The 14,148-nt window shown below is 40.4% G+C and overlaps 1 protein-coding gene across 1 annotated transcript in view; it reads left to right on the top strand.

The window, feature by feature from the left end:
* The first annotated feature begins 1,021 nt into the window (after positions 1-1,021).
* Positions 1,022-14,148, top strand: part of LOC117823564 (DNA-binding protein SATB1) — an 84,897-nt gene continuing 71,770 nt past the window's right edge. Inside the window, exon 1 of the mRNA XM_034698793.1 lies at positions 1,022-1,152. The gene's annotated coding sequence lies outside the window, so the exon portion shown is untranslated. The remainder of the gene's footprint in view (positions 1,153-14,148) is intronic.

The following is a 14,148-nucleotide window of genomic DNA, read 5'->3' on the forward strand; positions in this document are numbered from 1 at the left end:
CACTGTATGAGTGATTGTTAGAAATGAAGTGATGCATCACAGCGCATGGAGATGTCTCCGGATTGACGGATGATCCTGAGACACTTCCATGCACACTGGAAATGGAGTAGTGTTTCCATGTGTTGTAAAGAAATCCATGACTGTTCTTTTTTTTTTTTTCGATGGGCGGCAACTTTTTCAAACTAAGTCTTTTGAGGATCTATTAAAGGGTCAGTTCGACCGCAACCAAAGAAACATTAGACAAAGCTGCACAACTTCTACGAATGAATAACACTAACTCATAATGGAAAGTATTACATAGGTGATACAGGAATATTTGTGTGTCAGAAATACTCTTAAAAGTGTCTCTAGAACCTAACTCAAGACTTAAATCAGATGTCATGGCCTTTTGATCAATGTTGACCTTTTATGGAGAGTCCCTTTGACTGGTGGTACTCAGATAGTTATGGTTTTATTTGCTTATGTCCTCAGGAGTTTGAAAATGACTTATACAAAGTGCATTTAGGAGAGGATTAAAGACTTTTTTTTAAACAAGCATTTAGAGTGTGTAACAACCACAGTTTAGTTATGTTTTAGCACCAAAACTACCTGGTAAGGTTTATAGGTTTTGCTTTAAATGAGTACTTTATGTTAAGTTAGTACTTACCATACTATTCATAAAACTTTGATACAGAAGCTGTGTACAGTAGCTGCTTGATTCTAGCAAGTGTGTGGACCAGGTTCCAAACAGCCAGTCAGTTTTTGATGGGGCCTGAGTCACCATCACTATCAGAGCAGATCACCCACAACAGAACTGTTAACTGTTTTCAAGTAGGGCTGTCACAATATCAGCCTTTAACCACCTGATTATCATGGCCAAAAAAAATCACAATTACAATATTACCATGATGCTCACGGAACATTTTGAAAATCCAACAATGTGTATCAGTCAATTTAAGGACATACAAGACAAGGGTGGAGTGATAAGTTGTGCCATAAACTTAACAAACACAGCTGACTTACTTACATGTTGTTATCCATTTCTATGGAATGATGTTCAAAGTTGTGTTTTATCCAGGTCCGCAGCGCCGTGACAGAAACTTCTAAGCAAGCCAAAACTTAACGTCTTCTTAACATCGTTGTCCACACCTCATCTACTGAAATCTCAAACTGGTGAGTAAACATCTTTTTGGCGTAGGTAGAGTTCCCCGCTTCCATCTGTCATCTCTCCCACATAATTTGCGCTGCAGTATCCAAAACACACCGCAGTAAAATCTAGCTAGCTTGTTATTGAGTCTTCTTCGTCTGCTGCTTTTTCTTATTCGACTTCATTACATTTTGTCATGAGTGTGCTCCTGGCTATGAACCAATTACTTACATAATGTTGCTCTATGCTCATTTAAGCACAACATGAATTTTTCATTTTTTTTAAAGATAGTTATCGTTGGTCCTTGTATATTGTGAAAGTCCTACTCTGCATAACATAGAACATCTTTGTGAACGTTGAACACACTTAAAGGTGACATATCATGCAAACTGGACTTTTTAATGGTTCTCTACCTGAAATATGTTTCCCTGGCATGTCTACAAACCCCCCAAGAATGAAAAGAATCCATTCTGCCCCTGTTCTGATTTCTCCACCTTTCTGTAAATGTGTGTGAAACGAGCCGTTTCAGACTTCCGTGTTTTTGTTACGTAACAACAATATCCAGTCTGTAACGGAGTCAGAGCTCGGAGCTTGTTCAGCCCATAGACTGTATAAAATAATACTGAATCCCCTCCTCCGTTTTTCATTACCTGCACAAATGTGTGCTAACAAGGAGCTCAGGAGGGAGGCATGCTAGTTGTAGGCTGTCTTAATAAACACAAAGGTTGGTTTTACTCCCCACGTCTGCAGAGTTGAAGATCTAGTTTATTTATCATGGATAAGTGCTAGCGCTAGTTAGCATAGCTACATAGCTACATGTCGTAGCTGTAGCTGTGTACCAAGACACACGTCTACATACTGACAAATAAAACAACAAGTAACACAGAATCTGTGACCAATCCTTCAGAAAGGTCCTGCTGCCTTTCTGGTAGAGGTCGGTTTTACTCCCCACGTCTGCAGATTTGAAGATCTAGTGGATGATTTTTATTTATCATAGATAAGTTCTAGCACTAGTTAGCATAGCCACATAGCTACATGTTCGTAGCTGTGTACCAAGACACACGTCGACATACTGATAAATAAAACAACAAGAAACACTAAATCTGTGACCAATCCTTCAGAAAGGTCCTGCTACAGGCGCCTCTCCGTCAGGATCAGATTCTGGATCAGACTCAGAGGGTTGAAGTAACAGCAGCCGTGTATATTCAGCCAACATGTAAACATTAGATCAACGTGCTGGACAGCCGAGGCACATCCACTTCCTGAGGGGGCGTGGTCAGAGAGAAAACAGAGTGTTCTGAAGAGGACTGAAGAAGAGGGCTTTTCAGGCAGACCAAAATCTGATTTCAAAGTGTTTTTTTGAGCATAAACTTTAAAGACATGTTTTGGGGACCTCTTAGACCAATATATATTGATGAAAAAAGCGTGATATGTCACCTTTAAACTCAAGATAAAAAGAAACCCTTTGATAACATTGTGTACTTACCAATGGTAGAAAATCAAGGAATATCCAAATGCTTTGAGCTGCAGTACGCTGCACAATGCTTCAAAAACAGAGGAGTTTGACGTGCTCCATCAGACTAATGTCGTGTTCACACCAGACACTAACGATCCTGATATTTGCACGAATACAAACGCAAGAATGTTTCGTGTTTACTCGCTCTATTCGCGCGAATGACTCACTCAATTTGCACGTCAAAATTGCGTGTACATGAGTGCCTTACGCCACAGCAGTCTGTTGCTATCAAACAAGGTTGAGCTGTTTGCGTTCACATCCATGCAGACTTACTTGGATTATGTTGCATAGAAGCTGTATGTCAAATCTTCCGTCCATGATGATGAATAGTGTCGACCAAATGGGGACATTGAATGGGGAAGCCGGTTGTGCTAAAGGGGGCAGAGCTAACTTCCTTATACAACCTTTAGCTGGATTCAAGTGACAGAAAGTTTTTCACAACTCACCACATAATCCTCCTCACTCTCTGTTCTCACAGTGAGCTCCTGTTTATGCCTGATCCCATAAAAACAGGTAGAGTCACAGAGTTTGGGGAAGCTGCACAGAGATAGAATCAAAGTGTCCTATGTATTCCACATGAATGAATCTCTGCCGGTCCATACGCCACTGGGTGATCTGCACGCTGATTTGCTATTGCGGCCCAATAGATTCGCTGGAGTTCAGATATTTCAACTCTTGCGAATAATTTGCGTCATTCGCGCAAATCGCACCATTCGTGCCGCCAGACCTCTACTCGCGTCTATTCGCGTCTCTACATTGACTTTACATGTAGTTCATTTGCGTGAATGATTTTATTCTTGTTTGGTGTGAACCCCCCATAAGAACCTTAGTACCGGTGGTGAACGTGGTGCACACGCCTGCAGTGGAATCAAGGAGTCAGGTATGCAAGTGATGGAAAAACTACTTGGATATGTTACAGATGCAAAGGTTTGCTTGTCTCCACCATTGAAAAGGATCCTATTTATTAATAAAAATGAAGGTAGTTTGATTTAAAGCTGTACTATGAAGTTGTGGGTTCTCTTCATGGATTAAAACAACCTGATATTTATACTTTTTGGTGATTCCCTAATTGATTCCTGGTCAGACACGATGTAATACGCTAACACTCTTACGCACAGACTGACTTGGTTGGTTTAATCTGGTAATTTGTCAAGCAGTTAGATTCGAGCTGTTCCATGTCTTCTTCCCACATTTCATTCTTCCAGCTTGCTTTGCTCATAGCTTAAAACATAACTAAATTAAAACAGGTGCAACAGTTTGCTTTAATCTGAACTCTCAGGTCAGGTAGAGGTGTCACAATACCTTACTCACCCAAAAATGAATTACCATGCATCTTCAAACTCACCTCGCCCTGCTAGATTTCCTTGAACTGAAACAAACCTTTTAACACAATTAGGATGGCCAGGCTTTGCTTAAAAAATTATGCAGAATTAGAGAATTTTCTGGTTCCAGCGGTATCAATAAAGTCATGGTGGCTGTAAGGGAAATGTACATAAGAGGCTTAAAGGCATTTCAATTCTTAATGGTGATGTGATGGATGCACCACTACAAAACGTCCTTGCAGGGATGGATAAATGGTTCAGTGGAGATATGGTCCTGTGCAAAGATAGAAACACTCTATGTTCCAGGTTGATGCAAACATCTGGAGAGAGAGTTTCACTCAGTTAATTCCTGTTAATGTGAAGCGAGGCGGCTCAGACTGTCTATTCAGGATGTAATGTAAGGAGCAATATTTATCCAATGATTTGGGGTTATAGAAGGACAATTATATGTTTATTTTAAACTATGTCCAACACAAATACATTACTGAAATAATTTTCTTTTTTCGTTCACATCCATGCAGACTTATTTGGATCAATGTTACATAGAAGCTGTATGTGAATTCTTCTGTCCATGATGATGCATAGTGTCGACAAAACCATTAAACGATATATATTATATTATTGAATATTTTTATTATTGTTGTTGCGAAATGTCAGTCACATGCATAGACTGTATAAATAATGTACGTAGTATCCGTGACGTTACCCATCTGTTCCTGGGCGCTGTTTCAAAGCCAATTGTCGGTGGCAGCCATATTGGAAATGCTGAACTCAACCAAACTTACTGGACGTAAAGAGGAGGTTTGAGCCTCCTAGTCAATAGCTATGTGTTCCCACCTGTCAAACAAGTCAGTCATGTCCTTATTTGGGCAAAAACTCATAAACTTAATATCTTCTGAACCATTGCGTTAGAAAAAAAAATCACCCCCCGTACAGTGTGCCGATAGAGGAATCCGCTACGAAGACCCAAGCTGTTTTTTGAACCAGGCTGTAAACATTTTTGTTATTGCTGCAAAGGTCGTCTTTTTTGAATGGGTGTGTATGTGGTTTCCGTTGTTTCTGCAGCCAGCCTCAAGCGGACGCTCGATGAACTGCAGTTTATAACGCTTCAGCATGGGCTTCATATATTGAGACAGGAGGTTGCCGCTTGGTCACATGTTGTGTCTAAGCTGTAGCGCAGCCACCCGCCACTAGCCGGGGCTGTTGCTCTTGTTATTGGCTACTGCAATAAAGATATAATGCTTTACTACCTGGATGAAAACCAGCACAGATGAAAGATGGCATGTTGTAGCGTAACATGGTATAGAAGCATTTATGTAACCAGCACAGGCATGTGGACACTAACCTGCAAGGAGGACTGAATGCTGGTGGTGCTAGTTCTGCTAGTGCTAGCCACACTCTGCAAAACAATTTGATTTAGTAAATGCACAGACTCTGTGTTCCCAAGTTTAGCCATGTTAGATAAATTGTGCCAGACTTAAATGTATTCTGAGTATTTTAGCACCTTTAGATTAGTCTGCAAGTCAGAATTCAAATTTCTGTTTGAACAACTAAGAAATGAGTCTCTCTGGAACATCCAAAGTCAACACACACTAGAAGTTAGTGGCCAGAATACTGCACACCATACAACGTCTGCATGTTTGAGTTTCCTCCCAAAGCTTTTTAACATCATTGTGCCGATAACGTATCTCTTACACGGGCTGAAGTTAATTGAATTAGAGTCTCAGAGCTGAGCTTCAGTGTTTTGACATCTCCTACGAAGCTTCAACTTCAACCATGTTTGTAAAGCACTTCAGACCTCACACACACACACTGCACAAACACACACAGACTTTTATTTTCTCTCCAAGACAGGTGCGCCACTGTGCCAACAGACAGACGTTTCTATGGTTACATCATGCCTTCCTGCCTTACATTATTATATTAGATACCATGTCATGGTAAACAAAACAAAGAAGTGTAAATATCTCGTCCTTCCTCCTGCTTCCTGTGTCTTTATTAGCAGACATCAAAGTCTGATTTAATTATTCTGCCAAGAAACAAACAGATTGATTTAAAGATTTACTCCTCAAGTATTTATTGATATTTTTACCAGACATCATGAAAATATTAACACACTACTTCATCCACGGCATGTTAATTAAATCAACTTAAAGACACAGTGAGGAGTTTTTAAGTTGAGTTTGAAATAGTCCGACTTTTATACTGATCTCTCTTCATGACTTACAAAGTAAACTATGTTCATCACTGAAAAGAATTCATCGTGAGTTTTAGTGTCTGTGTTCAATTAGGACTTCTAATACAGACTGTTATTTGTATTGGAAAGAGATTACTGTCAGGTGACACCATATTTGGATCTGACGGGCTCTGTTTTTCCTCTGTAGTCCAAGGAGCATCATCCACAAAGGTTTCACATGTTTTGGCTGTATACAGGTTGTAGTGGCAGGAGTGTGCCTACGTTCCCACAGCCTAATGTTCCCACATTTTTAAGATATTTTTTTTATAATTAAGCCCAATGTTCCCACAGTTCCCACATTTGTAAGATTTTTTTTCCAAAATGTGGTCCTATGTTCCCACATTTCCTTTTTCATAAATTTGTAATGGATTTGATCCCCCTTTCTCCCAATTTGGTAGCCAATGACACCCAACCTATTATTATTAAAGCTGGGGTTGGTAGTCAGATTTAGATCATTTTGGAGGAGCTCCGAGGGGAGGGGGGGAGGGGTTAGATGGAGTCCTGAGGAAATGCTACATTCAAATTCATGCTATTTTTCCGTGACTACCAACCCTAGCTTTAAGTAGCAATGGACTACAGATGGAATGTAGCTTTTAGCTACATCTGGCGCGCCCATCTCTTTGCTTATTGCAACCATAAAAGGAAGTTCAGAACAACTAAAACCTTTCCTCCATGGTTTCAAGGGACCAAGCTTCCATGAATAGCAGCCATTTGATAAAACACAATAATTATGTGCACATAGAGAAAACAAATCTTAGAAATGTTGGAACATTTTGAGAAAACTCTCCCCTTCATAGTAACCATCCATGTTAAGTAGTTGAGAACTTCTAAGCCTTCGCAAGACCTAATTTTGAAAATGTCCTAGAAATGTGGGAACATAGGGATGACCCCGTAGTGGCTATTTGACTTTTTCAATTTTACAAAAAGAAAACTCAAATCAAATCAAAACCAGCCACAGGGCACGAACAAGTGGATCGTACACAGGGTCCAACGATGCCAAAGTCAAGCCAAGTATGCAGTTTCTTTGGTGTTTTATTGAACAACATAAAAGGGCTTCTTTCAAACAACAGGCAGGGTCTTTGTGCTTTCAAATCTCCCGTGGCTTGTGGCAGGTTTTGATTTGAGTTTTGTTTTTGTGACGTTGACAAAGTCAAATAGCCACTACAAACTAAAAAACTGTTCACCTTCCTCGGGGTGTGCCCAAGCGGCAAACTCCGGTCTCAAACGATGAAGCCAATGCGGAAGTGATATAAACTGCAGTACATCGAAAATCCGCTTGAGGCTGGCTGCAGAAACACCGGAAACCACATAGATATGAATGGGAAAAAGACGATCTTTGCAGCATTAATAAACATGTTTACAGCCTGGTTCAAAAAACGGCTTGGCCCTACAACGCTAATCTCTCTAATGGCACACACTGTACAGGGGTGAATTTTTTTCTAACGTGATTGTTAAGAAGATATTAAGATTACGAGTTTTGCCCAAATAAGGACATGACTGACATGACTCCCGGTCGGGAAAACACAGCCATTGGCTAAGAGACTCACACTACGTCACACTCTGCCTAGTTGAGTTCCGCATTACCAATATGGCTGCTGCCGTCGATTTGCTTCAAAACAGCTCTCAGGAACAGATGGGTGACGTCACGGATACTATGTTCATATTTTATACAGTCTATGGGTGTGCCCCTTCTATCTTACCTGCCCATCTATATATAGACATCACCTGGTGCAAAACTATCAGCCTATAAAAGTGAGTAATGAAATATATTAATAACACCTAAGGCATCAAAGTTTGTTTTTTTTTTGGGGGGGGGGGGGTTGCCTTTATTCCATAGGACAGCCGAAGAGAGACATGAAATGTGGGGAGTAGAGAGCGGGGAAAGACATGCAGGAAATGGTCGCAGCCGGGAATCGAACTGGCGACCCCTGTGACAAGGCCTGTAGCCTCTGTATGTGGGGCGCTTTGACCACTAGGCCACCAGCGTTAAGGCATCAAAGTTAATCATAGAATTCCCTTAAATAAAACAACAATACATTGAATAACAGTAAAGTAAAAAATATACAAATATATGAAACAATGTTAATAGCTCCAACACAGGTAAACATTACACATGGAGAACAAAATCAGTCCTTAATGAATCTCTCAATCCCATCAGCTGTAATCTGATTACGGCTTCTTTGGCTGTAATGGCCTGAATATAGGATGACCCGGGTTACAAAACTACGCCCCTTTTTCAAGACGTATTCTTGGAAGAGAGAGAAAGAAAAATACTTTTAAAGACCAAATCTTGCTTTTATAAAGAAAACAATTTAACAGCACCATGATGAAACACAGAATTTCTTTAAAATTGAATCGTCACATTGTCTAACTTTATATGAATGGAAAGGCAGCCAAACTGAAACGCTGCAGGCAGCAGCTGAAATATGCCAAACTGGTGCTTTTCCTGGATGCCAGTGTAAAATAAATAAAGAGTTTTTTGAGCTGCTACTCTCAAGGTGTCTCAGTCCGCCATAATGAAAGTTGAAAATTAGTAAAATACGTTTCCTTTAAGGTTTCGTGGCACTGATAACCGTTTTCTTTAGAAAGAATCATAACTCCACCTCAGTTGTTGGTTAACTTGTCCTACTTTTGTGCAGCTTTGTTCACCGTGTTCTTCAGCTTTCAGGCAATGAGTCATGGCTGGTCTGAGTCATGAGTGGTACACTCGATTCATAGATAAGTGGCGTTAACGGTTTTATGATTATTAAGATTTAATTACTAATGCATTTTTCAGATGTACTTTGAGGGGAAAAACACGTCTTTTATTCATGTCAATGCAGAGATCCCTATAAACACATATATGTAAAGAAGAACTGCTAGAAATCTGCTCTTTCATGGTATCTGTTAACTCTACATCCACTCCTCAAGTTGCTGTAAAACAGACTTAAAGCAATGGCAGTGCACAAAACAAGAAGTCATAGTCCATTCACCACCAACCATTGAATACACCAGAGTCCCTCCAGGTCTGTGTGTTGCTCCCAGAGGCTACAGCATCATTGGGAGATAGAGTCTGTATTCTGTAAGATATTTAAGAAAAGAGTTGATGTAAAAGACTTAAATGGATAAATGAGAAGCCACCAAAAACCCTTTTGATAAAAAGAGTTATCACAGGACTCAGATATTTTAAAAGGGGAAGTTTGAAGAGATCTCTAAATGAACCAAACTCTCTGAACTGTTACCTGAACTCTCCAGCTATTAAAGACCTCATTAGTTTGATTTGGCTCTGACCCAATGACATATCAGAGCCATATTACCTGCAGCAGCTCATCTGGACCCCTCGGTTCTCTCAGACATAGACGGACATTGTTTTTAAAATAGCCCTGCACTGGATGTCCACGTTGTCTGTGATTGAGTAACGAGTGCACAATCAAATTGAGCAGACGCAGAGGGCAGAGGAAGTTCAAACTGTAACTGAGTTTCTGCGTCTTTCTGCAACTTGTTTCCTCGACTAAGTACTTCTGAGAAGCAAGGTATATTTTTTTGACAGTAAGAGTTTGCACTCGAAGGTGAATTGAAATGACTCACAGTTAAAATCCCCCTGAAATATTAGCACATGGAGTTACTTTAGTTTCTCTCTCATGTTTCTGCATCTCTGTCAGTGATTCATCTTTTACAAGTTAGTGAGAATTTCCCCGCTGCTTTCCACCTGGTTACAGATGACAGCCGTGTCTAAATCCCACCCACATACCTTGCGCTAAATAACCAGTAATCACTCTGTTATTAGTTATCACCTTTATCCCGACACTCCCAGCGTCGTCTTCCTCTGACAGTCAGCTTGAACGTTAATTGACAAACTTCAGAAACGTCTCCGCCTGCACACATTTCTCTCATGTTAACTCTACGGCTCGCAGAGGTGTGTGTTACTGTGTAATAGACGCTATTAATAAAGACAAACCATGCGTGACTCCTCTTTCTCTCTGCAGCCGCCTCTCATGGCTGACTCCTTACCGGGGATTCAGTTGTGTGAGTTTGGATCAGTCTAATCACATTTGTTTAATTAAGCACAGCTAATAGACTCTCCAGGAGATAGGGTGTCTCACTGTGACGGCAGCGCTGCGTTGAGATGCATGTCAAACACAGAGGCCTGATATCACCGCGGCTCCCACGGCTGTGCTGTTTGACGTGACCGACATCCAACCATGTTTGCAAGCCTGACACAAACAAGCTGGAGGTTAAATGATGAAGGTTACAGAGAGATAGATGGATGGATGGATGCGGTATATGCTTAACAAGAACTTTTCTTTGTGCTGCAGCTCTTGACTTTGTAACATCTTAAACTTGCTCTTTTCTCCTGACATTGCCATGACAGAAATTGAGAGTTGGATGTCCTTCGCATTCAGATATCTTCAGTGTGAAACTTCCAGAAAAGAAACGTGTGGTTTCTTCCCCGCATACTTTACATTTCATGTTTCATTCAGCATCAAAGCAGTTTACTGGAATTAGCTGCAAATGCACCACAAAAAAAGTCAGCTTTTCGGCACTGGTGGCCTTGCGGTCTAAGCGTGCCCCATATACAGAAGCTACAGTCCTCGTCACAGAGGTCGCTGGTTTGACTCCCAGCCTTGACCATTTGCTGCATGTCTTCTCTCACCATCTACTCCCAACATGTCCTCAGCTGTCGGGTCAATAAAGGTGAAAATGGCCAAAAAAGCAAACACATAAAATAAAAGTAACTTAACTTAAACTCAGACAACTTTATCCTCTGCAGTATCCTTCGAGAGCCTTCAGCCGCCTCTGGAACTCTCTCCCCCTGGACATACAAACTTCCACCTCACCCACCACCTTCATATCCCGCCTAAAAACTCACCTTTTCCACCAAGCATACGCACTCTTATCCATCTCTTTGGGACTGGAATGACTTCCCCTCCTCTTTAATTTTTCTAGTATTGTATTCTTTATTCTAATGTATGTATTTATTTCTTGTTGACAGTTTGCTTTTATTATTGCTATGTTGTAAGGTGACCTTGGGTGTCCAGAAAGGCCCCTATAAATAAAATAAATTATTATTATTATTATTATTATTATTATTACTACTACTTTGGTCCATCATATGTCATTGGACTCTCTGTGTCCACTCTAACACATTGCAGTTTACATATGTTTAGTCACTCAAGGTGTTTTTGCAGTCACCATGGATTCCTTCTTTTAAACAGAAAACATATTTTACATTGTAATATTTAAAACCTCTGTGAGAAGTTTTTGACTGGTTAGGAAATTGTCTGAAATGAACAGTGATGTTTCTTTATGACCTTCAAAAGCAAACAAGACCAACATTTCTATACTGTCATGTTTATTGCGTGTAACCACAGTGAGGGGGCAGGTGTCACATGAGACAGTTTATAACACTTCTTACTTTTTCCACTGCACATTTTCACAGACGATGCATCTGATTGACAACAGGATGCATGTTTTTTCTTAGAAAACAATACTTAAGCCCAAGGTCCACAGGAGGTATTGTGTTTCGTGGACAGGAAGTCACGCACGAGGATCGCATGCAACATCAGCAAATTTCAAAATAAAACACCATATACGGACTCCCGACCGTTTAAAGATGGTTTCGATCAGAAATACTCATCGATTATGGATGTAAGCTACAAACAGCCACATATCTGTGATCCAGGTCGACTGCAACAGGACTTTAAGATGATAACTGTGTCAGAAGGTAACAGGACAACAAAGTAGAGACTCATCTAAACCTGCAAAAACTAAACTTTACAGTTATGCAGCATACTCAGTGATGATTAAAGCACAAATGTAATGGAATACTATCCAAATGTGCAGAAATTCAACCACAGAGAGGCTCTGTAACCTGTTGTTTGTATGTGGTTCTCTCTATGCTGGACCCAGCTGATCCTGCCTGCTCTGAGCTGGCGCTATGCTCCCAATACAGGTCCTGTGGACCAGGGCACAAGCCAGAGCAAAGCCGTGTCACAGCCGGTATGCGTCGCACACGCGTCCTGTGGACATTCGGGGTTACACAAGATCAGTAAAGACGTGTCAGTTTCAGCTCCGTCCACAGGGGGCGCCAAAATCGACACAAGTTGAAAGTTCCCTCCAGGAGGTTTTAATGTTTCTGAGGTGGAGATTAGTTACATAAATACCACAGCAGGGCTAAAAGTTGGCTATAATAAGCTAATAGTTAACAACAGTTTCAGTTATGTCCACAGGGGGCGCCAAAATCCATGTGAGTTTAAAGTTCCCTCCAGGAGCTTTGAATGTTGCTGAGGTGGAAAGTTGTTACATAAATCCCACAGCAGGGCTAAAAGTTGGCTGAAATAAGCTAAAACTTAACAACATACAGAATAATTTGTATTTACGTTGAAGACATATCACCCCTAGTTTCAACCTCAGTGAATCAACATATTGAACGTGAGAGAGAGGAGTATGGAGAAATACGGCGTCAGAAGTCTTTCTCAAACAACGTTGGGGGAAAACCCTCGGTTTCATTTCAAATCATTACTGACGCATCAGAAATCATTGAGGTTTTCTTTATTTACAATAAAGATTTGTAGAAAAAGGATGATAAAAATAAACAATAAGGAGAATATTTAGTTATATCAATTGGACACTGAGGTGAGATTATTGTCTTGATTTGTCCAAAAGAAATGAGTGTTGATCTGAGTCTATTGTAAATCATGACAAGCTCATGGACTGTAGAGCCTATAGGGCCAAACCAACTTTTAAATATGAAACATGTTCAAAAATTGAATGATTTTTAAAATTTCACTGGCTGATCGTGTCATTTGGTGTTAACAGAATGTTTTAACACCAAATGAGACGGTCATCTTCCACACCGTCCCTCCATGAGAGGGATTTAGACTTTGAGAGTTTACACACACAGCTCAAGATGTTGCCAAGCTTTATTCAAGCGTCTGTGAATGAAGAAGGCTGAGCACTTTCACCAGTTTCAGAGACCCTGTAGGAAAACTGTGACAAAAGCTCCCAGAGGTGCACTCACTGTTTTAAGCTCCTCTGCAAACATCCTCTTTCTTATCCCTCATCCTATCTGTGGTCAATAATGACGCACACAAAGAGACTCAAGTGTTTGATGTACGCTCACACACTCAAGGATGTTTTTCAGATTGGCAAAGTGATTTCTCTTAGCTCAACAACCCACATACAAAGTTCAGAGTGATACTTTAAGAGCAGTTTTGAGTTTGACATTGTATTTTACGAGATAGCAGCCGTTCTTTAGTGTCCTTATAATGTGTTAACTGTGATGACAGCAGTGTGGTGGCTGCATGGCACTAATTGTAAATGTGTTCAGTGCTAGTTCCCTAAAACTCACCGCAATCATTCCCCAACCTCAGCATGCACTGGTGACAGACTTTATTTGAAACTCAGAAGGCGGATTGAGATCAGGGCCTGTGTCCACCGTGCACATTACCAGTTTCAGAGCGCTTCTCACAGACCTTTACTAACGCTAAGTTACAAAAGTTGTTCTAGGCCGTCTGGCTTCCTCTGGCTTATTTGTTAATCATGATTATTTCCTTTTTATAGGGTTGACTTCATTTCCAGTTTTGGGTTCATGGGTGTGGGTTACCTTTTTATCTACCTGTTCAGTTGTGTGGTGGGATGCATACAAAGAGGGAGAGTGGGTTTGAATATTTTTTGTTGACTGCCATCGACATCGTCATTATCATCGTTTATTTAGATCTTTTTTGGTATTTAATTATTTTGAGTGTTTTGTTAATAAATAGAAAACTTTCCATGGACTTTGATTTTGATTTATGGCAAGACGCGTCACAAACACGAGCCCACTTAGTCTCTGCGGCACTTTTCAATCTTAGCCGCTTCAGTGACCATTAAGCCCGTTTTAAAATGCTCTATATGCTTCAAGTTTGATTTCATTCAGCAGCATTTTAAAAATAAAATGTAGAAATAATTGATAGAAATCCTTTCGTGG

The sequence above is a fragment of the Notolabrus celidotus genome, chromosome 12, assembly GCF_009762535.1.
Source record: "Notolabrus celidotus isolate fNotCel1 chromosome 12, fNotCel1.pri, whole genome shotgun sequence".
NCBI lineage: Eukaryota > Metazoa > Chordata > Actinopteri > Labriformes > Labridae > Notolabrus > Notolabrus celidotus.